At 36.1% G+C, this 13,391-nt stretch overlaps 1 non-coding gene and 1 pseudogene across 1 annotated transcript; both read right to left on the minus strand.

Annotated features, from left to right (window-relative positions):
• Nucleotides 1-7,093: 7,093 nt before the first annotated feature.
• LOC111745913 lies at nt 7,094-7,212 on the minus strand. The gene has a single exon (XR_002782835.1). It is a non-coding gene; the product is annotated as a 5S ribosomal RNA (ribosomal RNA).
• A 4,418-nt stretch (nt 7,213-11,630) lies between these two features.
• On the minus strand, nt 11,631-11,746 carry LOC111745904 (annotated as a pseudogene).
• Between the last annotated feature and the right edge of the window lie 1,645 nt (nt 11,747-13,391).

Consider the following 13,391-nt stretch of genomic DNA (forward strand, 5'->3'; position numbering starts at 1 on the left):
ATGTCCATAAAAAAGGATTCTCCAAATTGATGCTTAAAGTTTGTACTGTCGCTGTGGAGAGTGTGCTTTGCTTTTCATCCGGGACCTGTGTTCACGTCATGCATCATAGTATGGAAAATTTTCTATCTTTTAAAAAATCAGCTGGCATCTGCAATACACCATAGAGAGGCCTTCTGATTTAGAGGGTTGCGACAATCGGGAATCTGCTATGGCCTGCCTTTTATTGCTTTTAGTCTTTCTTGATGTGATTAGCATGGAAGCCTTTTGCTTTAATAGTCCATCTGTTCTAATTGCTCATTCCCCACCGAAGTCAGACCTAAGGAAGGATGGCTATCCAAAGGGTCACCGTTTGATTTGCACAGCCATTCAAATTTCGGGTATCCATCAGAGCTTCTCTGGCCTGGTGGTCAGATTAGAAGTGTCATGAGACTATGTCCTCATGGGAGATTTCTCTAAGTCAGACTGTCTGGCTGGCTGTCTTTCTGTCTGTCTGTCTCTCTCTCTCGCCCCAGATCAGCTGGAAATAGGTTACACAAAAGCTCTCATTTCTCCTTCCTTCATTTGACTGGAATTATTCTAAAAAGACTGTCATTTAAAAATGTAACTTGATTATAAATGTGTTAGAGGTCACTAAATGTCAAGTACTGACTTGAATATTTCAGATCGGTTTTTCTCTACTCATTTTGTATTACATAAGTCATGGAAACAGGATGCATCATCTCTAAGCGGAACAAGCAGGGGCTCTGACTTACGTATATCATAAACTGAAGACAACCAGCCAACATTTACATTTACGGGAAAAGACAAGTGATCGTATTTAAAAAATCAGTTATGTCTCTAAGTTTCACCTGTACTTGAATTACACTTATAAGCATGTTTATATGGGTTATATACTAAGGTGGTTTTTGCTCCGTCGAATGGCCAAATCTAAATAATCTGCAAAATTTCTCTTCCAAAATTAGAAGCCTCCTTTGGGCCCTTTATTTATTATCGTAGTTTCAAGACATGTAATATGATCATTACCATATACAAATTTACATAGGCCACATGATAAGTATACTTGGCATGCCTTTTATACTGCTTTTTAGATGGAAAGATGGTACTATAATACAATTAAAGAATTTTTAAAAGCTATGCTTATATTAAGGACTGTGAATCAGGGAGATGGTAGATTTGAAATCGAATATTTGATTACATTACTTTAATTCATTATTTAATTTTACTTAGATCTAGGAGCAATAGAAATCTACACTTCTTTAGAATTTACTGTAGTAAAAAGAATAACATAACTTTAGGTAAAATTATTTAGAAATTATATAAACAAGCTATATTGATTTAAATAAAATTGAAATTAGTTAAAATGCGATAGAAAAAGCATTTGCTTTACCTTTTTGCAGATATAAATACAATATATTTAGGTTATCAACAAAGACCCCTATATATAAATAACCAATTCGCTTAGTTATACAATCAGAAGGGCAAGTCGTGATTTTGCTAGGTTTTCAAGACCTCGGTTAGGGGAAGATATTCTGATCTAGCTCTCATTCTGAGAAATCAAACCAAAATTATTACAAGAACTTTGAGGACTAATTCATTAGTGTTTAGACATAGAGGCTCTGATTTTCCATAAAAGTCCCTGCCATTTATTATTTAGAACTGAGGTGGGTCATTTAACTTACTTTTTGCTTTAGCTTTCTTGTGTCTTAACTGAATCTAAAAAACCAACTGATGGTTTTTAAGAAAAAGTAATTCATTCTTACTGTTTGTATCACTGAGAATTTTCTTCCACATGTTATTATTATGACTTGAGTAAGGAGGAAGTTCATTGTGTTTCAACAGAAGTGAAATGCGATCAATGCATATTAAACATTAACAATAATGTCAAAAAGCAATCATTACTCCAATGTATATTTTTGATTAATAATAGTGCTAAAATGTTTGTTCAGATATTCTAACTATATTTAACAAAATTAAAATAGATCCATAAGTTGGTGAAAATAAATTTTATCAGAAAAACACTCTTTAAAATGTGTAGAAACCGGGAAAGTCTTGCAATTCAAAAAAATTTTTTCTCCTTTTGGCCTCTGTATTGCTGCTCACACCAAATGATACCATGGCAGAATGATTTTAAAATCAGGTTGGCTTCACCTATTAAAATAGGGACCTTGATTTATGCTCAGTCTTGAAGGATGAGAGCTCTAAGTTTTGGGATAGTCTCCCTCTTAGGGCCCAAGATGAAAGAAAGCAACTAAGTAAACGGGAAATCGCCCGAGGCTTTCCTTGTCTGGTTCCAGACAAAAGCACATATTCTATTTATTTTCTTAAGAGTAATTTGCTTAAACAAATTATATAAATGTACTGAATTACATGTTTACATAGTAAATTAAATAATAATAATACTCAAATTCCAAGATAAGATGCTAATTGCAGCTTCCAAAATATACTTTAAAATAATTATTTTTCTCTATCTAATAATTATTATCAAATTATCTGGTGCATACTCTACCTCACATAACAGGAAAAGTAAAACTTAGGTATGACTAACCAAAGGGGGGAAAAAAGGATCACATCTAAATAGCCCTTTTAAGTTTGTAACAGAAACATTTTCATTCTGAAGGTAGTACTTTAAACTGGTGCAAACTCAAATGCCGTTTTTATTAACTGTGTTTTATTTTTTCATTATTTCTAAGAAAATTCTTAACTCTCTATAAAGCCCTTTATATAATATTTTACATTGATAGTCACTGAAAGTTTAGCGAACACTAATAATACAAAATAAGTAAACCATATGGACTGGAATTTTGGAGGAAAACCCTGAATTGATGTAAGAAGATATTTGTAGAAAGCTAGATAGAGGGGCCTAATGTCTGCTTGTAGGTTCTCAAGTAATAGATCTTAAACCACTTACTGGTTCAAGACCATCCGTATTCCTTTAAATACAATGTTATTCCTTTTCCTTGCCCTAAACAACACGGCTCAAATTTCCAGTGTTGTAAGATCTCCTCAATTAAATGGCTTAATGTAATGAAAAGTCTTCTTAAAATTAGTTAATTTATAAGTTGTATTAGTCTGTAGGCTATTGAATTATAGTCATCTAAAATAACAACTCAAATTCGAGAGCAATTATTTTTTTCAAAATTCACTGTTTTATCAGCATATATACCATTCTACATGGTAAGTAAAAGATATTTCGTTGACTAAAAAAATACTCCTCTGTATTCATGTTGCGTATTTTTTCCAGCTTTAGAGACAGGCTTCATTTTTAATACTGCCAGCATTTGGATGGCGAGCAATCCACAAACAAAATGACTAAAGACTGAAATCTCTTTTGTCATGCCTGAAAGCCGTGAGCTCATTAGGTGTGAGGGATAACTGAGCAACTATACTATGCACGGGGAGGAAGCAGCATAGACGCACTTTCAACATCCTGACGATGTTCTGATGAACTGGGAATGGGCCCAAGGAAAAGAGTGAAGACAGAAAAATAGTTCCCCACGGAAGAAGTTAAGAATTTCTCTAATAACAGAGTGAGTGAGCAAATCAAGAGAACCACAGCTCTGCTACTGTTTAAAAGACTCTAGATAACAATGTAAACATGTCAGGGCAAGACCATTTATTTCCTCTATTATCCAACTGGGTGAATGTCGTAGTTTGGGCCAGTGAACAGTCCTTTCAAACATCTTGATTTTTTAGGGGGCTGGGGGGTATTAATGTATCTCAATCAATTAAGAGGCATTTGCTGTATTTCTTCCAGAGAACAAGGTGAATCAAGTAATAATACATTGTTAAATGCTTCCTGATAATGACTCTTAGAAAATTACAACTCAAAAAAAAAAAAAAAGAAATACTTCCTTCCCTGAGAGAAATTGTTTGAATGACACTGAGAGGGGGATAAGAGAGTGGGGTGTTCATGTTACATGTTTGAAGGAGGGAGGAAGTCTTGGATCCTGGGTTCAGCTTATAATTTTATTAAAACCGAGAAGCCATCGTGTATCTAAAGCAAAGATGTGTTAGTTAATGGATAGTCCCTGAATCTGGGAATTAAGAGACATTGATTGGAGTCCAGTTCAACCACTATCAAGTTGAAAGACTTTAGATAAGTTATTTAACCTGCTTATGCATCATAACAACATAATGAAGATTATGTCTGTCAGAGCTGAAGTGATAGTAATATAAAATAGCAAATAAAACAATTCTTTGAAATACTAAACTATCTCTATAAGGCATTGATAATCTACGTGCAGAAAAGTACAAGCTTCTAGAATTCTAAAATATTAATTTATAATTCTTTTTACTTGCTTCATCTTCATAGAGCCAAATCTTTCCCCAAGTCGGGTAAATTTCACTACCATTTCATGTAAAATATCGAAATTCATACTATAAGTGCATGGTATGTTGCATAGTAAATTTTACTTTCATTTTTAAACTGCAGAATATTAAAATAAAATCCATACATATATCAGATTCATAAATCCCAGCATTTCAAAATATTTACTGGTATAATGATCAAAATAAGGAAAAAAAAAAGCCATAATCCATTTATATCACCAGCCCCGTCTAACACATCCAACTATTTCAGCAGATGTGAATTAAGTATGGATATACCTGCAATCAGACTGAAAGACAACTTTGCCCGTATCTGAACATGGAGCTGCCAGCTTCGTAAACGTTAATGCCACAATAGTCTGGACTACGCAGTCACCATCGCTGTAATAACATTCGTTTGCTGTCAGCACTCCTGTGTTAAAACAAATTAGCTAGATGATTAATGAATGTCCAAAACCGCATGTGGATTCTCCGTGCTGAGGTCTTACCCAGCGTGAAATCCACTGGCCTCCAAGTCAGTGAGATAATTTCTGGATCACGTGACGGCGCTGTGGACTTGGGAAGCATGGAGAAAGCGGTTCTGACCGCCGGGTTGCATCTGACTGCAGGGTCCAGCGGGGCCCTCACCTCGTTACAGTTGGAAGACAGAGGTGAGGGCATTGGCTCTTGTTCCTGCTATTTCTTTTGAGGGCAAGACAGAAAGAGGTTAGTTTATCAAAAAATGAGAAGATTCAGTCCAGAGTAAAAAGTTCGAAGAGCAAAGAACTGTAATCTTATAGACTGATTTTCAAACAGATTACACTCTGGGCTTTAGTGAGAGCTGGAGATCACAGACGTTCCCTTAGCCCACTTCCACTTACCAAGAAACAAAACTGCTCTAATTTTCTTCTTTGCAACCAATAAATATCCAGGGGTAGAATATAAAAATGCAAATAAAATTAACCTTAAATACGCTTTATATGATTGTAAAATTCACATTAATTAGATGCAAAATAAATATATATATACACATATACATGCACATATAAAACATACATTGATATATAAAGAACAATATATATAATTTTGTCTTATAGTTATAAAACTGTATATACACATGCTATACATATATGCATAATTATGTAAGTTTGTTAAATATGTATATGTGTACAAAATATTATTTTATATGTGTTTGTAAATGCATACACACACAATTCGAAAGGCATTATCCATTATTACAAAATATAGCAAAATCTTGTAAAGATATTCACATTCAATAATTCTATTTTAAAATTATTCTCAAGGAAGTATTTAACAGAAGAAACAAAATGCCACAGTAAGATGTTCTTAACTGAAATTCTATGTTAATCAAAAGCTTTCCCTTTTCCCTCATTTTTTTTATGTATTCAATTCTTATATTAGTCTGGACTCATCAACACTTATTGCATGGGTCATAATCCATCACTATTACTATGTATTTTGTTATTCACATTCTCCAGATTTGACTGTTGGGATCAACTTCTAGTTGGCTCCTGTGTCCTCTGACGTGCCCCCAAAGTTCTTTGAACACTTCCTTACTTTCTGGCACAACAATCTTGTTCCAGGCTCATCTTGTCCTTTCCCTGCCCCAGCTCATTCCCCAAGGAGTCTTGGGACATTTTACTTGAAAACGATATTCAAGAAACCAAGATCTGGGACCTTGATTTGCTTATTGCTACTGAGATATAATTGTTTTGAGGCCATCTTGATGGGCAGAGCTAGGAAATAGGTATGGGTACATACATATTTGTCTATCTTTCTATATTTTTAGAACGATGAGTTCATACACCTCCGATTCCAATCCATTTCTAGCATTTCCACTTTCTTTATAATTCCTTTATTTCTCCAGTTGTGCAAAGCCTGGCTCTTATTTTCTAAATATATTTACTTATTTTCTCAATCCTGGATTACATATAAAATAGTTTTAGTGTTGCTAACCTTTTTCCTAAGTAGAGCACAATATCGTGTAAACTTCAAATTTTTGTCTTTGCCTTACAAAAAGTACAAATACTTTTCCCCAAGTTACTTGTTAGTTCTTTTCTTCCCTACCTCATTCAATTTGATTATGTTTTTCATTAATAATACAGTTAGAGTCATTTGCTACTGTTTGTATTCCCATTTAGGGTTCCTCCCCCAAAAAACTCTTGTTGATTTTATTTGTTGATTTGTTGTGTGTGTGTATACAAAAATAGCATGCTCAGAGAAACAGGACTTCCTTATCATCTCTAACACCCTCTCCCTAGTCTCCCGAATCATTCCACCTCATTAGCACCTACCCTCATTAGGTGATCGATATCGCTAGTTTCTGGCTTATTGTTCCTATATTTCTTTTTTGTCAAATGCAAAGATACGTATTTTTATAATCTCATCTTTCTTTTTTTTGTCACTTACCAATATGTCCCAGAAATTACTCCATCTTAATTCATAGAGGTCTTCCTTAATATTATTTATAGTTGCATAGTATACCACTGTGGGCATGTACCACAGTTGATTTAACCACTTTCCTAAATACAGTCACATAGTTTGTTTCCAATATTTCGCAATTATAAACAATGATGCATTAATAATTTTATGCATATGTATTTTTGTACTATTGAAGGTATATCCTTACTTTAGCTATGCCAGTATTATGTAACATTACTGTACTATGTTAAAACATTTCATATTGTTTGTTCTAACAAACTATGCCCAGTATTTCCACTTAACCAAGTAAGAGGAGGTAATGATTAATTTCATTTTTTTTTTTAAATGCCTACAGCACCTGGTCTTCCTAGGTGGTCTCCCATCCAAGTACTAACCAGGCCCGACCCTGCTTAGCTTCCGAGACCAGACGAGATTGGGCACGTTCAGGGTGGCATGGCCATAGACTAATTTCATTTTTTAAAAATATCTTTGCTGATCTGTTATAGAAACCTGAGAAATTCATAGATCAGAGGAAGACAAATTTCTGAACTTTTTCATTCCTGCATTGTTTTTCCTTCCCATCTTTATTTGTTCTTTTTAAATCAATGCGTACTCATTGTGGGAAATGAAGTCAACCAATGTCATTGTCGTATTGCCTTCCTAACTTCCCTGCCTCCTGGTAACGACATCCTAGTGCCCATTGGATGGCAATGAAGTCTGGACCGAAACCTCAGTGGTGTCACCAGTGAAAGCAAATAAAGAGATCTGTGTATTTTCTCTGCTAATGAAATACCCTAAATACTTTCATCATAGTATGTCGCCACTAATAGACAGAAAGTATGCATATGTCTGCTGTTCCTTTACATTTTCTTTTTTTATCGTGTTTTACTTTTTAACCATCTACCTTTTACTACTTCCTAGATCACATACCTGAACAGAATCAGAGCGAAATCCAACCACAAGTAACTGACATCTGTAATCAAAATGTACCTCTAGAGGTTTTATGTTTGTTTTTCTATCTGTACACATGTGGTCTATAGACTAGTGGTATTTAAAAGCCCATGTGGGTGAAATACCCACCTTGATGTCTTTAACAAAAACATCTCTTTAGTCCACGGAATGCATTGAGTTGTATACATGAGTCCATCTACTAGCATAAATGTTTTTGCCTCGTCCACATGCACAAATTGCAAATAAAGTGAAACATATTTAAACCATATAAAAATAATCAACAATAGGCAACATCTTGTGTGATCATGTGTGATGCTAGGAATCAGGTCTCATTATTAATTGAATCATGGAACGTGAATAAATCCCTCACTCAGAGTTCTTTCACTGCCAGACCCTTCTAGAGTATCTGGGAGTAAGAAATATGCATATTTAATGAAGACAAAAGGCCTTTCCCCAGTCATAGCCTCGTCTGATGATTTGAATGGTAATGTCAGCATATCTATATCTTAGGGAGAAAATAAGATGTAGGCTACTTGTTTCAGTAGTTAATGCAATATAATCATATCAATGTATCACTTTTGCTTAGGAGGAAACAAAAAGCTCCTGTAAGTCTTCTTTTAAGGTGTGAAGAATGAAGAGAAAAATAGTCTTTCTAAGATGTTAAAATTTTTATCTAGTATATTCTGTTGCCTTTGAAATACCATATTTTCCCTTCCCACATTTCATTTGAGGTTAAGAAATAGATTTACAATTTTCAGTTTTTATTAACCTAATAGTGGTCGAAGTTCAACCCACACTTTGTGAAAAGCAAGTCCCTGTTCCCTCTGAATGCTTATTTAAGGTAAAGAATCCTAGGCTCTCTTAAAATGTTAGCTTCTATTACAGCAATACTTTTTTTTTGCTTCTCAAGTCCACTAAAATACAGCATCAACCGATTGTTCAGTGGATCTTAAGCCAAATTGTTTTTAGTTTCCCATCCAGAATTATATATAGGAGCAGCCCTTAAAACACACACACACACACACACACACACACACATGCATACACACATGCACACATAGGTACAAACATACACACACACGCCCCCAAACTACTACACCTCTGAGTGCGGCCACCATCTTCCCCTGGCAGACATTAGGTATTCAGCTGGGCCCTGGACTTTCTGTGTTCTCTATTCTCATAGCAACCCACCCCCGCCCCCTCCACCTCACTCCAGCTTCCTGAGGATTTAGAGACACCACACAGCTCCTGGGAGAATCATCTTTGTGTTCAAGATTTGATATTATTTTGCTGGCCTTCTTTCTCCATCAACCAAGAGACATTCATTCCGACAAATATTTACTGCTACCATGCAATTTTAAGTGTGCAAAATTTTTCTTACTGTTCAAATTTCTGTCCTTTAAAATATTATCAGCTTTTATTTTAATCTAGGCAAACAAAAATATGCATCCTACCAAAGTAACAGATCAAGGATATGTAAAGACAAAAACTAATATTTCCCTCTGACTTTCCGTCATTTTACATACTCTCTCTTCCAGTAGCCTATCTACCTGGAACTTTATTTACACATATATTCTCAGGAAATGATGATTTAGAGTGACTTCTAAATTTTTAAAAAGTTTTAATTAATTACTTTTTAACCAAGAAAATCTAAAGTGGCCAAAGAGAAGGAGGATTTAAGAGGTGACAAGGTTTCTGAGTGTTTTACCTAAACTCAGAAACTGACTTTTCTTTTTCTCCATTGTCCCTCTGCACTTGATTAGTTTCTACCAAATTCAGAGGTGTCTCTAACTGTGTGCTTGCCCTTGAATGGTCAGTTCTTCTCGAGTAGGACCTATTTTCTTATTATATCTCCCTCGGTCACTTGCACATAGCCTATGCTCATTGAATGTGTTTCTATGCAAAAATTTTTTATAATATCTCCCATGTTTTTAAATCTCATGAGATTAGTATCATCATCTTAATGTCGAGATGAGGAACCTGAGTCTTAGAAAGATTAGGACACTTGATCAAGGTCACGTAGCCATAAAGTAGTAGAGACAGAATTTGACCCTTGAACTTTGTCCCCTACAACTGTCTTTAAAGATGCAGGGTCTGACAGTCTTTTCTCATCGTGCACAGACTCATGTTCATTCTTCGTTTGAAATTATCAGAATAACTGCAATTTTGGGACTCACTTAACACACATACAAAACAGAAGCCAATCTGTTTGAATAGCAGCCTTCCGATCCATCTGGATTATAGTTAAAAGAGAGTTATCAAAAGTTGCTTGTGATATTCTAGTAATAAATCCCTTTCTAATCAAGTGTGTTTTTATCGACTTGCCTTTTGTGTACATAAAAATAGCGTTAAAACAGTTATTTCAGCGCAGTTAGCTTTCTGGTGTTGAAACAGGATGTTTTAACGAAGGACAGTTTGGAAACTTTTATTAAAACGAAGTGGAGCAAGAACAGAGGTCGAGGAAAGGAGGTTGCATTGTCGAAGTCGAACGGGATCCCCCGTGCGCCGTGATTTATTTTCGTTTGTTTTAATCTTTGTTTATCATCACAAAGCCTAGAATAATAGTGCTCTGAGGGCCAATGCTAAGGAAATAGGAGGAAATTGAAGTTCATCGTGGCAGTGGCACACATCGCCACCCTCACCAGGAAGGGAATCTGAGAAACCTCAGGACAATTAAATTTTGATTTTCATATCCTTACTGACAACGTGCTACTTACCTGCTGTGGGATTCGAGCCTCTTGCCGTATCACCGTTTCTACAGAAAAGGGGCTGGAACAGATGTAAGCAGTTGAATAATAAGTTTACGTGGTGACTACTCGACTGTTGGTGGTTGGTGCTGTGTCATTTTAAATACATAAAAAAGCTCACATTATAAAGTGAGGCAGATAGAAAAAGTTGGATGCTCTACATAGTCAAAAGTGGTTGGGAGGGATTTTTTTGGCATTTATTGGGTTAATTGTTTTTTTTCCCCCCTTTAACATACACTGAGTAGTTATATAATATAAAAAGCTCTTTTTCATATCCCCTGAGTGTGTACTGGGACTCCACATATAGAATATCCCCTCCCCCCAAAAAAAATTCAGACGGTGCCAAAATCTACATTTTCATTTGGCAAACTAGTTAAATCTATTCATAATCTGGTGCCTGAATCAAATTTCAGAGCCGACTAGACTGCCTTGGCTCCTGGTTTTTGTTGCCCGACCTGTCTCTGACTGGATTTAGCTATGATGTTACATCTCGAGCTGTAGAACATTTCTAAGGGCGGCCTGTTTCCCTTCGCCATTGACGGGTTCATACGCAAGATGCAGCATTTCCAAGCAGGAGCCCGTTCAGAGCATTTTTTTGGAAAGAAACTCCATGTTTCTTTAACATTTTTTTTTTCTTTCTTTCTCAAAATGTTCACTTTAATGGTTCTAGCACTACATAAAACTCACATACTCTCCAGTGAACAAATTGTGCAGAGAATGTCATCAGGAATCAAGAGAGGAGGCATGAAGATCTTAGGGATTAGTTGTGAAAATGCATGGGATTTTATTATTATTATTATTATTATTTGCAACACAGGGAGAACATGTGACGGGAGAGGAGGAGGCGGTCAGGGGGCCCAGGTATGTCTAGTTATAAGTGTTGTCTTCTTCTTGAGGAATATGCAGGTGAAGAAAGAAAGAGAAATAGAGAAAAGAGACTATTGGCAGGCCAATTGCCAGAATAGAGTGCACTTACGGACTTAGTCGAAATGAGAAAATGATTGGATCGTCAAACCATAAGTGGGAACCATAGAGCCCAGCTTGCTATGGACAGTTCAAGTATATTATGGTTATTCAGTCTGGCTCCTAAATTGGATGATAGATATCACATAGTTATCCTGTATGTTGTTCTTTGAGGAAGCCCATGATAAGTCATTTTTGTTTGTTTGTTTGCTTTATTATTTATGCCTACAGCACCTGGTCTTCCTAGGTGGTCTCCCATCCAAGTACTAACCAGGCCCAACCCTACTTAGCTTCCGAGATCAGACATTGGGCTTGTTCAGGGTGGCATGGCCGTAGACCATGGACCGTGGCTCCATTGGGGCATGAACCCAGGGCCTTCTGCATGTAAAGCAGATGTGCTAACCACTGGACTATGGAACCATGTCCAAGTCATTGTTTTAATGCACTTTTGTTGGGTCATAGGGAATAATGGCCCGATGTTTTTTTTTTCCTCAAAGCAATGAGAAGTTTTATTATTCCATGAAAATATCAACAGTATGACACACCCCTGTTTACTTAAAGACTATTGTGGAATTTTGGGAACAACATGTTAGAATAGTTATTAGGGATTACCATGTAAATCAGCAGTTGGCAACATAGTATTTTTCACATCTTTGAACCACGGAGTCTCTGTTGCAATTATGAGCTCTGCCCATGTAGCTTATGAAAGCCCCCATAGACAACACGTACACAAACAGATGTGGCTGTGTTGCAATAAAACTTTATTTACAAAAATGACAGCAGGCCACACTTGGCCTGTGGACCACAGATTACTTATCCCCAATTTAAAAGAATATTTATGATCGTGAGAATATGTTCGGAATATATTGATAAATAAAAAAAGGCAAGCCGCAATGCAACATGACAATATTGTTAATACATTTAGATAGGAAGAAAAAAAAAAGCCTCAACAACACGAGGCAGTCTAATGTTAAGCAGATGATGTTTGGGTTGTGAAATCAGTAGGATTTAGGTCGTGCCTACGTGTGCTATGATTTTCTTAAGTTTTCCGGGTGCTTTGCCCTGAGCATATTTTACTCTTGTACTAGGAAAAGGAAAAAAAAAAAATAAAGAGTAAAGTCCCCGGGTCATGATGTCACTGTGAAGTGTGCTGACTTGTTTCTGCTGTTGCAGTTCAATGCACCAGAATCAAGCTGCCCATGTTGGTTGGGGTCCAGGCCCCAGAGTTAACCAGCTGGGTACTTGGACCAATTTATTCATTGCTTCTTATCTTAGTTTTCCCTTTGGTCTGCAGGGATAATTAGGGACCCTTGAGGTGTTCATGAAGGCTGGGCTGCTGTAGGTATAGCTCTTAGAATAATATCTTAACATATTCAACAGTTACGATTCTTTTTATGACCTACAAAGGATAATACCCAACATTCCTCTCACTGGAGGTTTCAGAGTTTCCCTATGAAAATTTGATCAAGACGTTGATTTCCCCAATTCATTACTAAAAAGAAATACAAAATAAGTATTGTCATTTGTTGACATTTAAAAATGCTTATTCGTTGATATATAAAAATGTTTCCAAGATGCTATCTTATAGCAAACCTCTGACCTTGGAATCATAGCCTAGTTGAGACTTTTCAACTCTCCCCCTGTACATGAAATGCCCATTCATAGCATGTCATACTATGAATATGGAAGTTGAAAAAAGGTACAGTTTTTTTCTTCTAATAGCCACAGGGACACACTAGAAAGGCTATAAAGAATTAATTCCAGAAATAGCTTTTGTATTTTGATTAACAGATTTTCTCCTCCCAATGTCACTAGAAATATCATCAGAGAAAATGCATGAACACCTCCCAAAATGGAAGCAATCAACATTTTCTACCAGATGCAGCAAATGAGAGTACAATGCAGAGCTCAGGGGCTAGAAGATGTGAGGGAAAAATAAATGGGGGGCAGCGGATAGAGATAGTAGGCCCCCATTGACTGAGG

The sequence above is a fragment of the Pteropus vampyrus genome, unplaced genomic scaffold (assembly GCF_000151845.1).
Source record: "Pteropus vampyrus isolate Shadow unplaced genomic scaffold, Pvam_2.0 Scaffold169, whole genome shotgun sequence".
Classification (NCBI taxonomy): Eukaryota; Metazoa; Chordata; class Mammalia; order Chiroptera; family Pteropodidae; genus Pteropus; species Pteropus vampyrus.